This window comes from Triturus cristatus, chromosome 6 (genome assembly GCF_964204655.1).
Source record: "Triturus cristatus chromosome 6, aTriCri1.1, whole genome shotgun sequence".
NCBI classification, from domain to species: Eukaryota; Metazoa; Chordata; class Amphibia; order Caudata; family Salamandridae; genus Triturus; species Triturus cristatus.
In genome coordinates, this window is record NC_140589.1 from 344,608,507 (window position 1) to 344,624,726 (window position 16,220).

The 16,220-nt window shown below is 47.0% G+C and overlaps 1 protein-coding gene across 5 annotated transcripts in view; it reads right to left on the minus strand.

Annotated features, from left to right (window-relative positions):
* ASAP2 (ArfGAP with SH3 domain, ankyrin repeat and PH domain 2) overlaps positions 1–16,220 on the minus strand; it is a 1,162,669-nt gene that overhangs the window by 44,088 nt on the left and 1,102,361 nt on the right. The gene's annotated exons all lie outside the window — the stretch shown is intronic.

The following is a 16,220-nucleotide window of genomic DNA, read 5'->3' on the forward strand; positions in this document are numbered from 1 at the left end:
TACCCCTGCTCTGCCAATGGATTTGTAGATTCAGGTCTGTCCCCTTTCAAAGCCCTACTTTCTCACACCAGAGGCCAGTAATGTTCGTGGTTCCGTGCTTCTGCCGTGTAAAGTTGCGAAAAGGAACTTACGTCAGCTCGCTGGGGTAGTGTTGCAGGGATTTTGCTCATGCACAGAACTATGCGCAGGAAACCAGGACCTCAGTGAACTGTGGTGTACCAAAAACTCACCTCAGTACCCAGAACCCCTATCCGACCAGCATCAGTGTCCCATTCGTTATCCGTATTCTCTCGGCGGTCCCAATGTATAGACAACCCAGAACAAGTGACTTAGAGTACTCTCAGGAATGGTGGGAATCAGAAATACCTGTTCGTTGTTATTCTCATATCAGTCCACAACAAGAGTAATCAGAGACACAGTAAAGTTTAAAAGGTTTATTTGATAAACTATGTGTCCTAAGATGCAGTACTTTGGCTAACATAAGCAGACAAATGATTATAATTAAAACCATCAGCATTGTTACAATACCATAGAAAATGAAGGGAGAAATCATATTACAAATGACAGTGGAATACAGCCACCTTCCCTTCGCTAGTATTATTATACTAATAGAAGGTCTCTAGGCTTGAATGGGGAACCCCATACTGTAAAGATCAGCTTAGGTGAATCACATCACAGGATCAGCTTTGCTCTGCGCCTGGAAATGTTCTTCTCCAGAATGTGTTTCTAACACATGCAAACAGTAATATTAAAGTCTCTCGACATTCAGGTATTTGTAGCTGTGTGCGTATTATGGCTAGAGAGTGGGCCGATCAACCTGAACTCAATAACATACATTGTCTGGCGGCTCAGAGTGTTTTGCACACAATGTTCAGACCAAGGTCGCAGTGCACGTCTAGGGATGTGAACAACAGACAGTTCTCATGTGGAGAAAAGGCAAGCAAGAAGTTTTCAAATAATAACACGTCCCTGCAGTGTCGTGTGCAAAAGCAGCAAAAGTGGCAAGATGGCTTTCTAACATCTAACGCGCTTATGCTAACATAGCAATGTATGCATCTAAATCGCTGCCTTCACTACACCCCCCCTTCATCGGACCACAAACAAATAGGGATACAAAAAGGAACGCAGAGTTCAAGTTCGACAGAGCGGAACCAAGTGCATGTATTGGAAATCCAAATAAAGAGGAGTGAAAGTTCGAGAAAAAAAAGTTTAAAAAAAAAAAATGAAGGGAAAAAAATAAAATGGTAAGTCAATACATCATGCTGAGGCTCAACGAGCCCAGATGTTGGAACACACAAAAAAATGTGTGGTTTGTGCAAGGGAAGCTGGACGATAATCAAATTAATCCATCAATGTGTAAGCACAATACGTAGCGACAGCTTCCAAGAGGAAGTCATTGGAACAATTTGCAAAAGTGTCCGCAATCCTTGACAACTGGGGCCTCGAGCACAATCAGAGGACAACTGGCGTGTTCTTCCAGATAACTTCTTGCCAATAAGTCATACGCTGCCGTTTCGATGTCCCAATTCCCTAGGACTGCATGTGCCGCACCACAGGCAATAATCCTAACACCAGAACAGTCCAACTCATGAGCCACTAATGGACTCATCAGACGAGCATAATCCGGGGCAGGAGACACCGAGTTTGACAAGCACAAATCCAGAGCCCATTCGAAAGGACAATCTAGGCAATGAAAAACAGGTGTATGCATGTAAAGTAGGCAAACCGGAAGGATAATCCATAGGCTATGCTCAGGGTTGCCAGTGGTAAAGTTACATAATATTCAACCATCCGGTTACGAAGATGGAGCAGCCGGGACAGGCTGTCGCGTGACACAAATTGTGCAGCCATTGCGCAGTACGCAGACCAACAGCAGCACGCCAGCCGTGAGGGTGAGAATCAACGGGAGCCCTCCAAAGACGCTGGAAAAAAATAGAATGAAAAAAGGCGGGTATCACACCAAAAATAGTTTGGAAGGAGGTCACGAGGCCGGAGCCCACAATTTTGAAAAAATGCGCCAAGCCAGTTGTTGACGAGGCGTTAAATATAGTTTGAATCAGGGCACCAAAATGAAGTGGGAGATCAGTATTTAAAAGCGCCTGCACCTCGGTACGGGTGTTGGCTACGTGAAGGACAAATGTTTCACAGGACGAAGTCAGACCGACTTCTTTTTGAGACAATAGAGCCTTTATTCTGCTCATCTTGTTGAACTCTGCTTTCAAGGTTGGAATGGAAGGCCAGATGGATACATCCAGCCGCCTATGCGGGGATGGGAAAAGAACATTTTTACAGCAGACTACCCTCTGTGATACAGTCACAATATAAGGAATTCCCACTAGCATCCCACAGCAAGCCTCATTATTTATAAGCAAATAACTACCGTTAGCTAACAACGTGAAAGATGGTGTAATAGCTGGCACTGGAATCCCTTTCAGGACGCATGCTAAATTAGGCGCTTGCACATTGCACGCGCCATGCAATTGGATGTGCCTACAAACTAGTGATCAGGTGTGGAAGAGCATTCCTCACCCTTCAAATAAACTTCTTTACCTTCTCTCATGCACCTGTATGTAAATGGGAGTGACCATACTTCATGCAGGAAAGCAGTACCCAACGGTTCAGATCTGCCTAGGGCATAATGCTTCATGCACGAACTGAATTTAAACAATGGAAATGGCAATGTGATTAACCTGTGGATAAGCCACACAGCTGAGTTCAATTCGGCCACTGAGAAAGGCAAAGGTTCTAACTTTTCAATATGCAGTAATGAGTATGTTGGATCTTTCATGGACATGAATTGTTGTTTCGCAGTTAGATTAAAAGGAAGGAATAAAGATGAAGTATTCATGTAGTCCCAGGGGACTTTCCCAGCCTTTAACGTTTGCAAAGTCCATGCAAACTGCATTATAGAACGCAATTGATTCTGACCATGATACAAAACAGACACATCATCCTGCACAATATCAACAACAGATGAAACAATATTATCTAATGTGTAAATTCTGGAAGAAAGGGTGTTAATGCTATTATCTATAACAGCTAGCACTTTTTCCATATTGGCTTGATCAATAGCTCTCAATCTGGAAGCTGCTTCAATTTGTGATAACTTCCAAACCTCGTTATAAATAGCATACACCCATCTTTTGGACCTGCCACCCACAGGACCCTTAACAAAATCATTCAAATCTATTTTGTCATGTAATTTAGATAAATGAACTTTAACAGATGCAAAGGTGGAATGTTGCAGCCAAGACTGGCATAACTTCCCCACAGAGTAGGTAGTAACAGAATGAGAAGATTCAAAGCGGGGGGTCTACGCGAACCTGCGTATACCCAGGCTGCAGACCCAAAAAACAATGTTGACAGGAATCTGAGCTTGTCTGCAAAGTCAACCATCCTTACGAATTTAATTTGGAAATATTGAATGATGTGTTAGTGATGTATGACTGCAACGCATCAAGGGACAGAGCTGTATGATTATCCCAATGTGGATAGGCACCCAGATCTGGAATAGAGGGGGAATTCAGCTTTTTAGAAGTAGCCAATCCAAAACAGGTGGTCTGAAAATTAGTTGAATTCAAAAATAATATGTGGTTCGGGATGAGGCAGGCATGATGCAAAGCTTCTGTTCCCTGTACCTGCCATGGTTTAGAACGCAAAACTGATTTAAGATCAATAGTATCTTTCCACAGATCATAGCCCTTGACCGCTAAATCATCCATAAAGGATTTGGAATACAATAATTTAGTGTAACCTTCGAGGCAGACTCCGCTGCCACTTTAAAATAAAAGGCGGCAGGTTTTGAAACACTGAAATCAGTAAAATAGGCAAATTTGTTCACCAATGTGCTGGAGCTGCCTAGCATTGGCGTTGGACAATGTTCCCATTGTGTATAATTCACAAAATTACGAAACGTATTGGATTCATGTAGGAAATGATAACCATAGTGTTGATAGCAAAACAACTCCCCGTAATTAGCAGAGTCTAAATACAAATCTTCAGCATCAAAAGCGGCATAATATTTCAAATCAGAAAACAGTGCTTCTATGGCCTGAACGTCCCAATCATCAGAGCGGATGTTTTGTTTAACCACATCACCCATAGAAACACGAAACACATTCGGAACATTAATAAGCTCAGTGGGTCCATGAATTTGAAATTTAACAGCATCCCACGCAATCCCATCTAACACAGGCCAGGCCGTAATATTCACAAAAGTCTGGTCTCTCTTCATGATGTGTGATGAGGAGTGGGGGGCCAAAGTTCCATCAATTAGTTTAATTGTAGATCTTTCTTTTAGGTAGTGTCTGTTCACAAGACGAAAAAATACCACCACAAATCCGATGGACATAAATAAAAAAATACATTTGAGCATCAGCCAAATGTAAGTCCAAGGGGGAATCAAAAAATGTCTTTTAAACCAAACAGCAAAAATAGAAACTTTTGATGGGGCCCTGGAAGTCATAGAGTAAGTATCAAAGGAGAAACGTGACTGGGTAACTGCTGTTGATTGTAAACCAGGCAATGTTACATCTGCAGGATAAGCATACTCAGTATCTTCAGGTAGACCACCAGCCGGTGGTAGCAACAAAGGATCAGTAACTGTATGCATCTCGATGGCAACATCAGGCATGGCGGTAGAAGCCGGAGACAAAACAGAATTTCTCAGCATCGCAGGGCAAGAGACCGCTGGAGTCATACTAAGAAGAATCGGCCACTCGCTGTAGTTTGACATTGTCAATGGAGATGTACCTGTTATCCTTGCGACCAGGAAGTGGAGGTAAAATGACTGTTCTTGTACCCTGCACGCCAAGCACTGGAACCGGGGCACGATAAGAGGGGCCGAACGCCTTCTTGTTCTCCACCTTCTCACGGACCAGGTCACCAACTCGAGGTAGCCAGCCGACTACCGGAATCTGAAGCGCAGCATCATATGTGGAGGGCAAGTGTTCCTTCGCGAGACTGTCTCTGGTCTCTTTTAGACTCTGTAACACAGCACAGTGATCATCTACGTCAAAGGGTGCGGCAGACGCCGCCATGTCTAGACCATCAAGGTCCGGGACAAACATTTTTATGCCAAAGCGCATCATGTATGGGGTCCGCCCACCCAGAGACCTTCTAGGGAGATTATTAAGTGCACGTTGAACGTTATACAGAGGGGCAAACCAGTTCCGGCCAGTGCCTAAAACCCTAGCTGTCAAGGATTGCTTTAAGTCACGGTTCATTCGCTCCACTACACTATTACCCTCAGGTCGGTATGGAGACGAACATTTTACTTGGACCCCCAAGGATTTCATGGCTTCTTTGTATGCCTTAGAGGCGAAAGCAGGGCCCTGATCAGAATGAAAGGTACCACACGCAAAAATTCCCACAAAGACACGCAAATCCCTTATGACAGTACGAGCATCAGCACTCTTTTGTGGCCATACCCAAAGAAAACGTGTGCACGAATCCACTGCAACTAGGATAAACTTATACGCAGTATCAGAGGAGAAAGGACCGCAGTGATCTAGATAAACACACCCCAGTGGTTTATTAGATATGTACAACTGAGTTAGTGGTGGGCGCGCAGCAGTTGAAGGTTTAATCTGCTGGCAAAGGTCACAATCAAGAATATAAGTGCGAGCCTGTTTATACAAGCCGCGCCACCAGTAACGTTGTTGTAACAGAGTAACAGTTGCTGCAACGCCGGCATGGGCAGAGGTCATACCCTCGTGAGCCGCTGTTATTAAGGACGGTCTGCAGTCCGCGTTGGGAATCAATCTGTCACCAACGTCGCTAATTCTCAATAATGGGACGTTATCAGGACTTAAGTGATAATGGTAACGGGAAGGGAAACCTCTCGGGTAATTACTTCCCTTCTCTGTAGCAGCAATAGCTGCCAAAATGTCATCATCGATCTTACTTTTGGATCTTGTAACCGCTGCTACTAGATATGTCGCCACTGCTGTTTTCGCTGCCTCGTCAGCCAAGCTGTTGCCGACAGCGTGGATACCAACTCGCTGGTGCCCAAGAGTGTGAATTACATTCACGAGAGGCAGGTGTTCTTTAAGTTCTGCCACTCGAACCCAAAGCATTTTATGCTTAATTGTGCTACCTTTGGAATCACGATATTCATTTTGAGACCAAAAGAATAGATTGTCGTTAAAAGACTGAACACAGTAAAACGAGTCACTCACTATAAGAGTAGTAACCCGAGGATCAGCAAACTCCAGTGCAAGCAACAGAGCACGGAGCTCTGCCAACTATGCGGTACAATCACCCAATGACTGCGTATGAACGGCATCAGACTTGAATTGAATTTTCCAGTCTCGAAAGTACCCGCTACAATTGCGCAGGCTGCTGAATAGGCGTGCTTCGATCCCGTCGCCGGTTGGGCCGAACTGTCAGTATAAATGACACAATGGTAATCTTCGAGCGGGCGCAAAGACAGAGGAGACGGATGAACGAATTCATATTGCAAGTACTCCTGCGTCTGCAATGAGGCATCAAAGATATAGGTGACATCTGGCGATGTCAGAGAAGTGGCCCATTGTATCCAACGTGGATGCAAAGCTTTTGAATTGGGTACACTGGCTTTCGTCACTGCCTCTAGGGCAGGATACGGTGTGACCACCAACATGCGTTTTCCTTGCGACAACGCCCATTCTTTAAGAATCGCCATCTGCACCGCAGTCAAAACTTTTTCGACTGAGGAAAAACGCAATTCAGCCGAAGTGTACAAGTGTGATTTGCAGGCAATGGGGACTGTGTCGCCCTCATTGAACGTTAAGTACGTGAAACCCACTGCGCCTGGCACAATTCTTATTACCAGGTTTGTGTGGTTATCCCGTGTCAGTAAGTATTTCGAAGCAAGAAGATCAGCCTGCAAGGATTACAAAATAGCTGAATGCTCTATCAGCCAGCTCGATTTGGAAAAAGTAGGTTGTACCAAGGCATATAGTGGCTTGATACGCTGGGCATAATCGGGAATGTACTTACGACCGAAATTCAGAAAGCCCAGCAAAGACTGTAATGTTTTCAATGTTGTAGGAGCACGCAGACATGCGCACTTCTCCAGAAAGTGAGGAGCTAATCCTCGACCCTCATTGTTGAGCTCGTAGCCCAAAAACAACACTGTATACTCTGCAATGTGAGACTTCGCAAAGTTGAATTTGTAACCGAAGTCTGCAAACATAACAATGATGCGATAGAGATCATCAAAATACGAGTACGCATCAGGGTCAATGCTCTCCAACAGAGAGACTACACGTGCGGCAAAGACGCCAGGGCTGTTTTTATAGCCCATGGCTAATCTCTTAAACTGTTTTTGTTTGCCGCCAGAAGTAAACGTTGTCCACTGACTACTAATAGAGGACAGGTTATGGCTGTAAAAGCCATGGGATATGTCAAGTGTGGTTTTAAACCTTTTTCTCACGTGACTATCAACGAGGGCAGAACTGTGGGTATTCTGTACCGCGCACATCCGGCAATGAGAGTTCAAATGCCGGTAATCCAAAACTAGGCGGTACGATCCATCAGGCTTCGTTACAGTGAATAAAGGATTATTCATTGGTGACACACGTTTCAATTACTCCCTGATATTCCAATTGTTCAAGGATTTCCGCGACGTGAGATCTAGCTTCACGGCGCATGGGATATTGGGGTTGTGGTTGAGGCATAGACCGTAAGGGAATCTCATCGCTGGGAGACAATTTATCCCGGCCCACCTGAGTACGATACAAAGCCGGTGCAAGCACCTGAGCCCACTCTTCGGCAAACCTTTCAGCGTGCTCCTTTAGCACTGTGTGCGCAAAGGACGGGAGGATTACCTCCTCCCCTCTAGGAGCATCTAAAATGAAAGCCGGGGGCCAGTCCGCCTCTGCCAAGAGAATGTAATAGGAAGAGGTCAGATTATCCCAAAAAATCCCTTGTATTGTACGTTGTATGTCACCTCAATTAAGAGGACTATGTCATATAGTCTGTCAGGGGGAGCCACTCTAGTGTCAACAGTTTCTACAGTAATGAACGTGTCAGTTGCTGTCGCCTCCAGAAACGGACGCAGTGCTTGCCGCACTACTGTAACCTACGCTGCGCTGTCGAGCAGCGTTAGTGCCCATGTCAGGTTCCGAAGCTGCGCCCGCATTATCTGTGGCATACCTCGCTGTTAACCTGAAATCTATCAGGTGACCTAATACTAGTGCGATTGCGCAAATCGCATGTGCGTTCACCAGTCGGCTGTACGGGAGAGGCAGGACGAGACCCCTGTTTCTGTTGCTGCTTCCCCTGTTTCTTTGTTCGCCAATTTTGTTTAGGAATAGTTGGACGATCGTCTTTGACAGACGAACTCACCTTAGTCTGCTGTATTAAGTCAGGAATGACTATAGTCGGTTTTATCCCTAAGCTACTCCGGCCGATAGTTCTATATGCTTCCGCAATAATTTTAGGCAACTCTTTGGGCTTGTCGAGCTCATTGACGCGGGCTAAGCCATTACGACGAGAGAGGCAACTACGTTCAACACACCGACAAGCCGCATTCCCAACTCTACAGCCGCCTCCGGACCATGGTTATCTTGAACACGTTTAATGACGGAGGGAAGCACAGCCATAGACGGGGTGCCGAAGCACTTCGAGTAGACTGCGGCAAAGACCTTGCCCCAGTTGTCACAATCGGACACTTCTGGGACTAAGTCCTTCTGCAAACTAATGGTGAGGATCCTGTGTTTCTCCACAGGGGTAGAATGTGGAAATACCGCTTCCAGTTGGTCAAATTTCTCAGCAAGCCAATAAGGCAAATCATCCTTATTCTGGGGGCGCTTGCCCATTACCGAATTAACCATGACGGGACTTATAACAACGGCGGCTTGGCCAGCTGGTTGTCCCGCAACAGCAGGTGCCCCCACCTGAACGTTGCGTGAGACGTATTGCACTAAAGCCCTATATACTGTAATAAGGGCTGTATGGAGTACACGCAACTCATCCACCGCGACTGTCAGATAGCGGGGATGAGGCGTAAATCCGGCCAGCACCGGCCATGTGGCCCCTGGAATTGACAAAGGGACCATTCTAGCCGGTGTAACCGCATGGGGAAGGGCGCCATTAAACCAAATGCGATGCTGCCGAAAGAGCAATCTCCTGCGTCCTATTCGGCGTATAATTTGCTGGGACCCGTGTGTGAGTATAGGAGTGAAATGTATTATCATCCGCATTCACTGCCGGCAGTGTCACCCAAGAGTAAAACAACTCGTAGGGGTAAGACGCATCGGCACTCACCACAAAAATAATGGCCATCCCATCGTCCGGCACCCCATACTGCAACAAATGATGACGCAGAGGCGTACGGCTATGCGCTGCAATATCTACTGCCATAAGGACACAGAGAAGAACAACAATGGATTTTACAGTAGCACAAGGTTTCAGAAATATTAAAACCTTTTTAATTAACAAACTTGTGGGAACCTATTGTACACCGGGGAGGAGTGCGGTACACTGCTAGGTGATCCCGTGGAGAACGCACCTTGATGAAAGTTTGACTATAGGGGCTCTCCTTTACTCCCCCTCCCATGGAGTATTTGGAGTTTAGGCTGTAGGGTACTTTTCTGACCCATACATATACAGCAGAGAGTGACCATGGTCCCTCCACCGCTGTTTCCATTTAACCATAATTTTGGTAAGAGTGGAGCCCGTTTCTTGGTAACAAACTAAGGTCCTGATGAATGCCGAGTACCTCTGTTGACATTAGGCAGAAACATGTCGACCCATTTTTGTACCAATGTTTATACGGCGTGGGGATAATAATTTTCCCAATTGCGCCGTACACTTGTTTTTATAAAACATATAGTCTCCTAAATCATTAAATATAGAATGAGGTTACTATAATGGCTTTTAATCTTACTTATCCACTTTGGGCCCCACTTAGTTAGAAGTGCATCCCTGTCGTCAGGTGTATGCCCGCCCTCTATCAAACCAAGTTTTTAGAGGGCGAGGACTGGCCGATGATGAAGCATGACACCAGGTGGTGTGTGAGGCCAGTCCGTAATTTTTAGTGAGATGTCTACACTCACAGTCACTTAACACTACTCAGTTGTTTCCTGGTCATTCTAATAGGAGCGGCCCCATTTGTGTGTATCAACCTATTGTACAAACAGGTAGGTCAAAACCGTCACTCCCGCTATCCGGAAACAAGAGTGAGGGTGTCGTGGACTAATATAAGCATTACTAAAGCGTTTCAAATCAAAAGACCAAACGTTAGGTGCGCCATGTTGCAGGAATTCTGCTCATGCACAGAACTATGCGCAGGAAACCAGGACCTCAGTGAATTGTGGTGTACCAAAAACTGATCTCAGTACCCAGAACCCCTATCCGACCAGCATCAGTGTCCCATTCGTTATCCGTATTCTCTCGGAGGTCCCAATGTATAGACAACCCAGAACAAGTGACTTAGAGTACTCTCAGGAATGGTGGGAATCAGAAATACCTGTTCGTTATTATTCTCATATCAGTCCACAACAAGAGTAATCAGAGACACGGTAAAGTTCAAAAGGTTTATTTTATAAACTACGTGTCCTATGATGCAGTACTTTGGCTAACATAAGCAGACAAATGATTATAATTAAAACCATCAGCATTGTTACAATACCATAGAAAATGAAGGGAGAAGGAATATGCTACTTACCAGTATGCATCTGTTCTTGGCATGTAGAGCTGCAGATCTACACACTTGTGCATAGATCGCCATCTGGTGTTGGGCCCGGATGTTTGCAGTTTGCTTTTCCTCTTGGAAAGTCTTTGGAAGTCACAAGGTCGGGGACTCCTCCTTTGGATCGTATTGCGCATGGGCTTCGGCTCCATCCTCAGATTGTTTTTCGCCAGCAGGGAAAGATGGAGCGTAGTAATAACAGTGAAGATGCCCATGTGTGTGCTATCTAAATAAGATAAACTGGGACAGATACAGGTAGCCGGGGAGGCGGGTGGGCGTGTGTAGATCTGCAGCTCTACATGCCAAGAACAGATGCATACTGGTAAGTAGCATATTCCGTTCGAGGTATATGAGCTGCAGATTACACACTTGTGCATAGATTGTATAGCAGTACCCACCGTTAGCGGCGACCACCTGTATCTGTTGCAGTGGTTTGAAATAATGTTTTGAGTACAGCTTAGCCCACACTAGCTTGTTGCTTAGTTTGCACATCTACACAATAGTGTTTGGTGAAAGTGTGCGGTGTTGACCATGTAGCTGCTTTGCAGATATCATCTAATGGGATGTTCCCTAAGAATGCAATGGAAGCCCCTATTTTTCGTGTAGAATGGGCTTTAGGGGGAATGGATAGCGTTCGCTTTGCTTTATGGTAGCAGATTTGAATGCATTTTACAAACCACCTAGCTATCCCTGATTTTGAGATGGGGTTGCCTTTGTGTGGTGGAGAAAAAGAAACAAAGAGTTGTTTGGTCTTACGGAAAGGTTGTGTTCTTTGAATGTAGTAGAGTAAGGCTCGTTTGACATCCAGTGTGTGAAGAGCCCTTTCTGCAACGGTCATTGGTTGCGAGAAAAATACTGGTAGTTCTACTGTTTGGTTTAGGTGAAAAGGAGAAATGACTTTAGGGAGGAATTTTGGGTTGGTACGGAGAACAACTTTGTTGTGGTGCATTTGGAGAAAAGGTTCTTGAATGGTAAGTGCTTGTATCTCACTGACCCTTCTAAGGGAAGTGATGGCTACAAGAAAAGCGGTTTTCCATGTTAGGAATTGTAGTTCACATTTGTGCAGAGGTTCGAAGGGAGGCCCCATTAGCCTTGTGAGAACAATATTTAATTTCCACACAGGTGATGATGGCACTCTGGGGGGAATTATTCTTTTAAGGCCTTCCATGAAGGCTTTAATGGCAGGTACTCTGAAGAGTGATAGATGTTGCCTGTTCTCTAGGTAAGCTGCAATAGCTGTGAGGTGTAGTCGAATGGACGTATAGGCTAGATGGCACCTTTGTAGGTGGAGTAAGTAGCCTATGATGTGTTGAATGGACACGTCCAGTGGATTGATAGTGTTGTTATGGCAATAAACAACAAAACGTTTCCACTTAGAGGCGTAGAACGCTCTAGTGGTAGGTCTTCTAGCTTCTCTGATGACGTTCATACAGTCAGGGGGAAGATTTAGGTACCCGAATTCTAAGATTTCAGGAGCCAGATCGCAAGGTTGAGCTGCGCTGGGTCCGGGTGTTTGATCTCTCCATGGTTCTGGGTTAAGAGGTGTGGAGAGAGGTGTAGTTTTTGGTGCGGTACTACAGATAGTACCAGCAGTGTGGTATACCACGGTTGTCTGGCCTACGTTGGAGCTACTAGGATTAGTGTGAGTGAGTGTTGTTGTAGTTTGCGCACCACTAGTGGAATGAGTGGGAGAGGCGGAAAAGCGTACGCAAATCTGCCTGACTAGTTCATCCATATCGCATTTCCTTTGGACAATGGGTGTGGGTATCTGGCGGCGAAGCTTGGGCATTTGGCGTTTTCATGGGTGGCGAAGAGGTCTATCTGTGTATGCCCCCACATTTGAAAGTACGGGTGAAGAACTTGCGGGTGAAGCTCCCACTCATGGATCTGTTGTGTCTGCCTGCTGAGCAGATCTGCCACTGTGTTTTGGACTCCTGGGACATGCTGAGCTAGGAGAAAGATTTTCTGGGGTATTGCCCATCTCCATATGCTCTGTGCTAGTTGAGAGAGCTGTGGAGAGTGTGTGCCGCCTTGTTTTTGAATATAATACATGGCTGTCATGTTGTCTGTGCGGATAAGGACTGCCTTGCCTGAAATTTGAGTTTGGCTAAGAAGATTGCTAGTAACTCCAGATGGTTGATATGGAGTAACTTTTGTTAAGGGGTCCACTTGCCCTGTGTGGTGAGATGTAGTAGATGAGCCCCCCAGCCGGAGAGCGATGCGTCCGTTGTCAGTACTATTTGAGGAACCGGGTCCAGGAACGGTCGACCTTTGGAAAGGTTTGTGGTGTTCCACCACTGCAGAGAGCGATGGGTGCGACCGTCTACCAACACCAGATCTGTTAATTGACCCTGGGTCTGGTTCCATTTGCGCGCTAAGCACTCTTGGAGAGGATGCATCTGGAGTCTTGCGTGAGGTACTATGAAGATGCAAGAGGCCATCATCCCTATTAGTTGCATAAACACTCGAGCTGGAAGGGAGTGTTGTGCTATGAATTTTGTGCGTAGAGCTTGAATGCTTGCAATCCTGGCAGGATTGGGGTAGGCTAGCGCTCTTGAGGTGTCTATGGTGGCACCGAGGTATTGTTTTATGTGGGATGGTTGGAGATGGGACTTCTGGTGGTTTACTGTGAAGCCCAGCTGGTGGAGTAGTTGAATGGTGGTAGACGTGTGTTGTACACATTGATTGTATGACCTGGCTTTTATCAGCCAGTCGTCTAAGTATGGGAAGACGTGGATGTGTTGTCTTCGCAAATGTGCTGCCATCACTGCTAGGCACTTGGTGAATACCCTTGGCGCTGTTGTGACTCCGAACGGGAGCACTTTGAATTGCAAGTGTTGTCCGTCCACTACAAATCTGAGGTGCTTCCGGTGAGCTTTGTGCACTGGAATGTGGAAATAAGCGTCCTTTAGGTCTAAAGTGGTCAAAAAGTCATTTTGGGAGAGGAGCGGAAGTACCTGCTGAAGCGTCACCATATGAAAATGGTCTGAATGTATGTCTGTGTTTAGGGGCCGGAGATCTAGGATGGGTCGCAGAGTCTCGTCCCTTTTTGGTATGAGGAAATATAGGGAGCAGACTCCCATGTTTTGTTGGTTGGTAGGAACAGGTTCTATTGCTTTTTTCTGTAGGAGGGAGATTACCTCCTGCTTTAGGAGTATTAAATGTTCTTGTGACATTGGGCGCTGCCTGGGTGGAATGTTTGGGGCGTAGATATTGGTTATAGGCAGTAGCCTGACCAAATTATTTGTGTTACCCATTTGTATGAGATGATGGTAGCCCAGACAGGAAGGAAATGTTGGAGTCTGCCCCCGACCGGAGTGGAATGGTCTGGGGAGTGCGGGGGGGGAAGTCATTGGGTAGGCGTTGTGGCAGAGCGGGCGTTGTTTATTTTGCCTCTGCCTTTATTATTGTTACCCCTATAGCCGCCTCTTTGATAACCCCTCGTGAAGGTGGACTGAGTAGGGGATTTGTATGAAGTGGACGCGGTGTCTGAGGAGTAGCCTCTAGATGTACTTCGAAAGGAAGAGCGGCGAAAGGAGCGTCTAGGAGGGTGTGACTGTAAGGCTCCCATGGATTTCGCCGTATCCGTATCCTTCTTCATTTTTTCTAGGGCCTCATCCACTTTTGGGCCAAATAGATGTTCCTGGTCAAAGGGATGGTTAAGAAAGGAGGCTTGTACCTCCGGTTTAAACCCTGATATTCTTAGCCAAGCATGGCAACGGAGGAGGACGCTGGTATTGACGGCCCTGGAAGCTGTGTCTGCTGCATCTAGGGCACAGCGTATAGAGGTGTTAGTAATGGTCTTACCCTCTTGAATTAGTTCGTTGGCCCTAGCTTTATATTTTTCAGGGAGGTGGTGCATTATGCTTTCTAACTCGTCATAATGTGCCCTGTCATATCTGGCCAATAGCGCTTGAGTATTGGCGATACGCCACATATTGGCTGCTTGTGACGCAGTACGCTTTCCTGATGCGTCCAGTAGCTTTGACTCTTTGTCAGGTGGTGGTGCTTCGCCTGACGCTTGGGAATTTCCCCATGTACGTGCAGTGGATACCACTAGAGAATCTAGTGGCGCTGGCCCTCTGATGTAGGAGGGACCTGTGGGGGCAGCTTTGTATTTTTTCTCGATGCGCGGGTTAATGACCCTGGTCCTAACTGGGTCCTTAAAAACTTCTGGCGCATGCTTTACCACTCCTTTGAGCATAGGTAATATGGAGGTAGACCTATGTGTGGTGTCGAATGTGTCGAGGAGGAAATCCTCCTCCACGGGGTCGGTATGCAAGTCTACCCTGTGATAGTGTGCCACCCTTTGCAGTAGATGGTGGAACCCCAATGAGTCTTCTGGTGGAGATGGTCTGGAGGGGTAAAGATCATCTTGTGGGACGTTGGGGACATCAGGGAAATTGTAGTCGTCCCATGGGTCTGGGGATCCTGTAGGGGTGGGGTCCCCTGTGGGTAGGTCCTGGAGCACATCCCCTATGTCGTCATATGGGTCCCCGTGATCATCATGGTGTGGATAAGGGGTGGGAGAACGATGAGGTTGGGGTGGGGAAGGCGGAGGGGGTGGAGGTGGGGAAGGTGGAGGAGGTGGAAGAGGTGGGGAAGGTATTCTGAACGGAGAGGTAGCAGAGTCCTTACTCTTTGGAGGTGGAGGTGGAGCAGGCTTCTCCAAATGTCTCTTTTTGGAAGAAAGTGTCAAATGTCCAGTTTTTGGATCCTTGGTGAGTGTTTTTTGCAAGGGATCCGGTGTAAATAAGTCCAGTGAGGCTGGTCGGTCCGTCAGCGCCGGGGCCGTTGGCTTTTTTAGGCTTTTCTGTGCCGGTTCGTTGTTTGGAAACTGGTTTGGGAACCTCCGTACGCTTGGTCGGCGCCAAGATGCGTTTCGGCCTCGAAGTGTCGGGGCCGGTGGCCTTGTGTGCTTTGGTCGGCACCAAAGGTGGTGTCGGTGCCGAAGAGCTGGGTTTCGACCCAGAGTGCTTCGGTGCGGGGCTCGGTGTCGATACGGAGGTCGGCTTCTTTTTCGGTGCCGAAGCGTGTTTATCGGCACCGACGATAGGCTGGCTCGAGCCCGAGCTGCCGGAAGGCTTGCTTGGCTTCTTTACCGGGCCCGAAGGTGCAGTGTTGGAAGCAGTGTCCTTGGTCTTGCCTCGGCCCGGAGGCGAAGGTGTGACCGGAGCCTTTTTCGGTGCCGGCAGGGGTGTGGTGGGGGGGATCAGTACTCATGACCCTCTGCGCTGGGGTGATGTCCTCCACATCTGAGTCGTCGGCTTCGGAAGCGCTGACGAGGCCCTCGTCGGTGTAACGCTCTGGAGCATCGATGCCTTCTCCGAAGATGTCGTCCAGAATCGTCGTCGAGGAGTGCGCCATAGTTCTTCTGGCTCTTCGGTCCCGAATAGTCTTTTTGGACCGGAAGGACTTACACGTCGGACAGTCTCAAGCCTCGTGTTCAGGGGAGAGGCAGAGTGCATGCCTCGTGTTCAGGGGAGAGGCAGAGTGCATACCTCGTGGAGATCGGTGTGGGGAAATTTGGACCCACATTGAG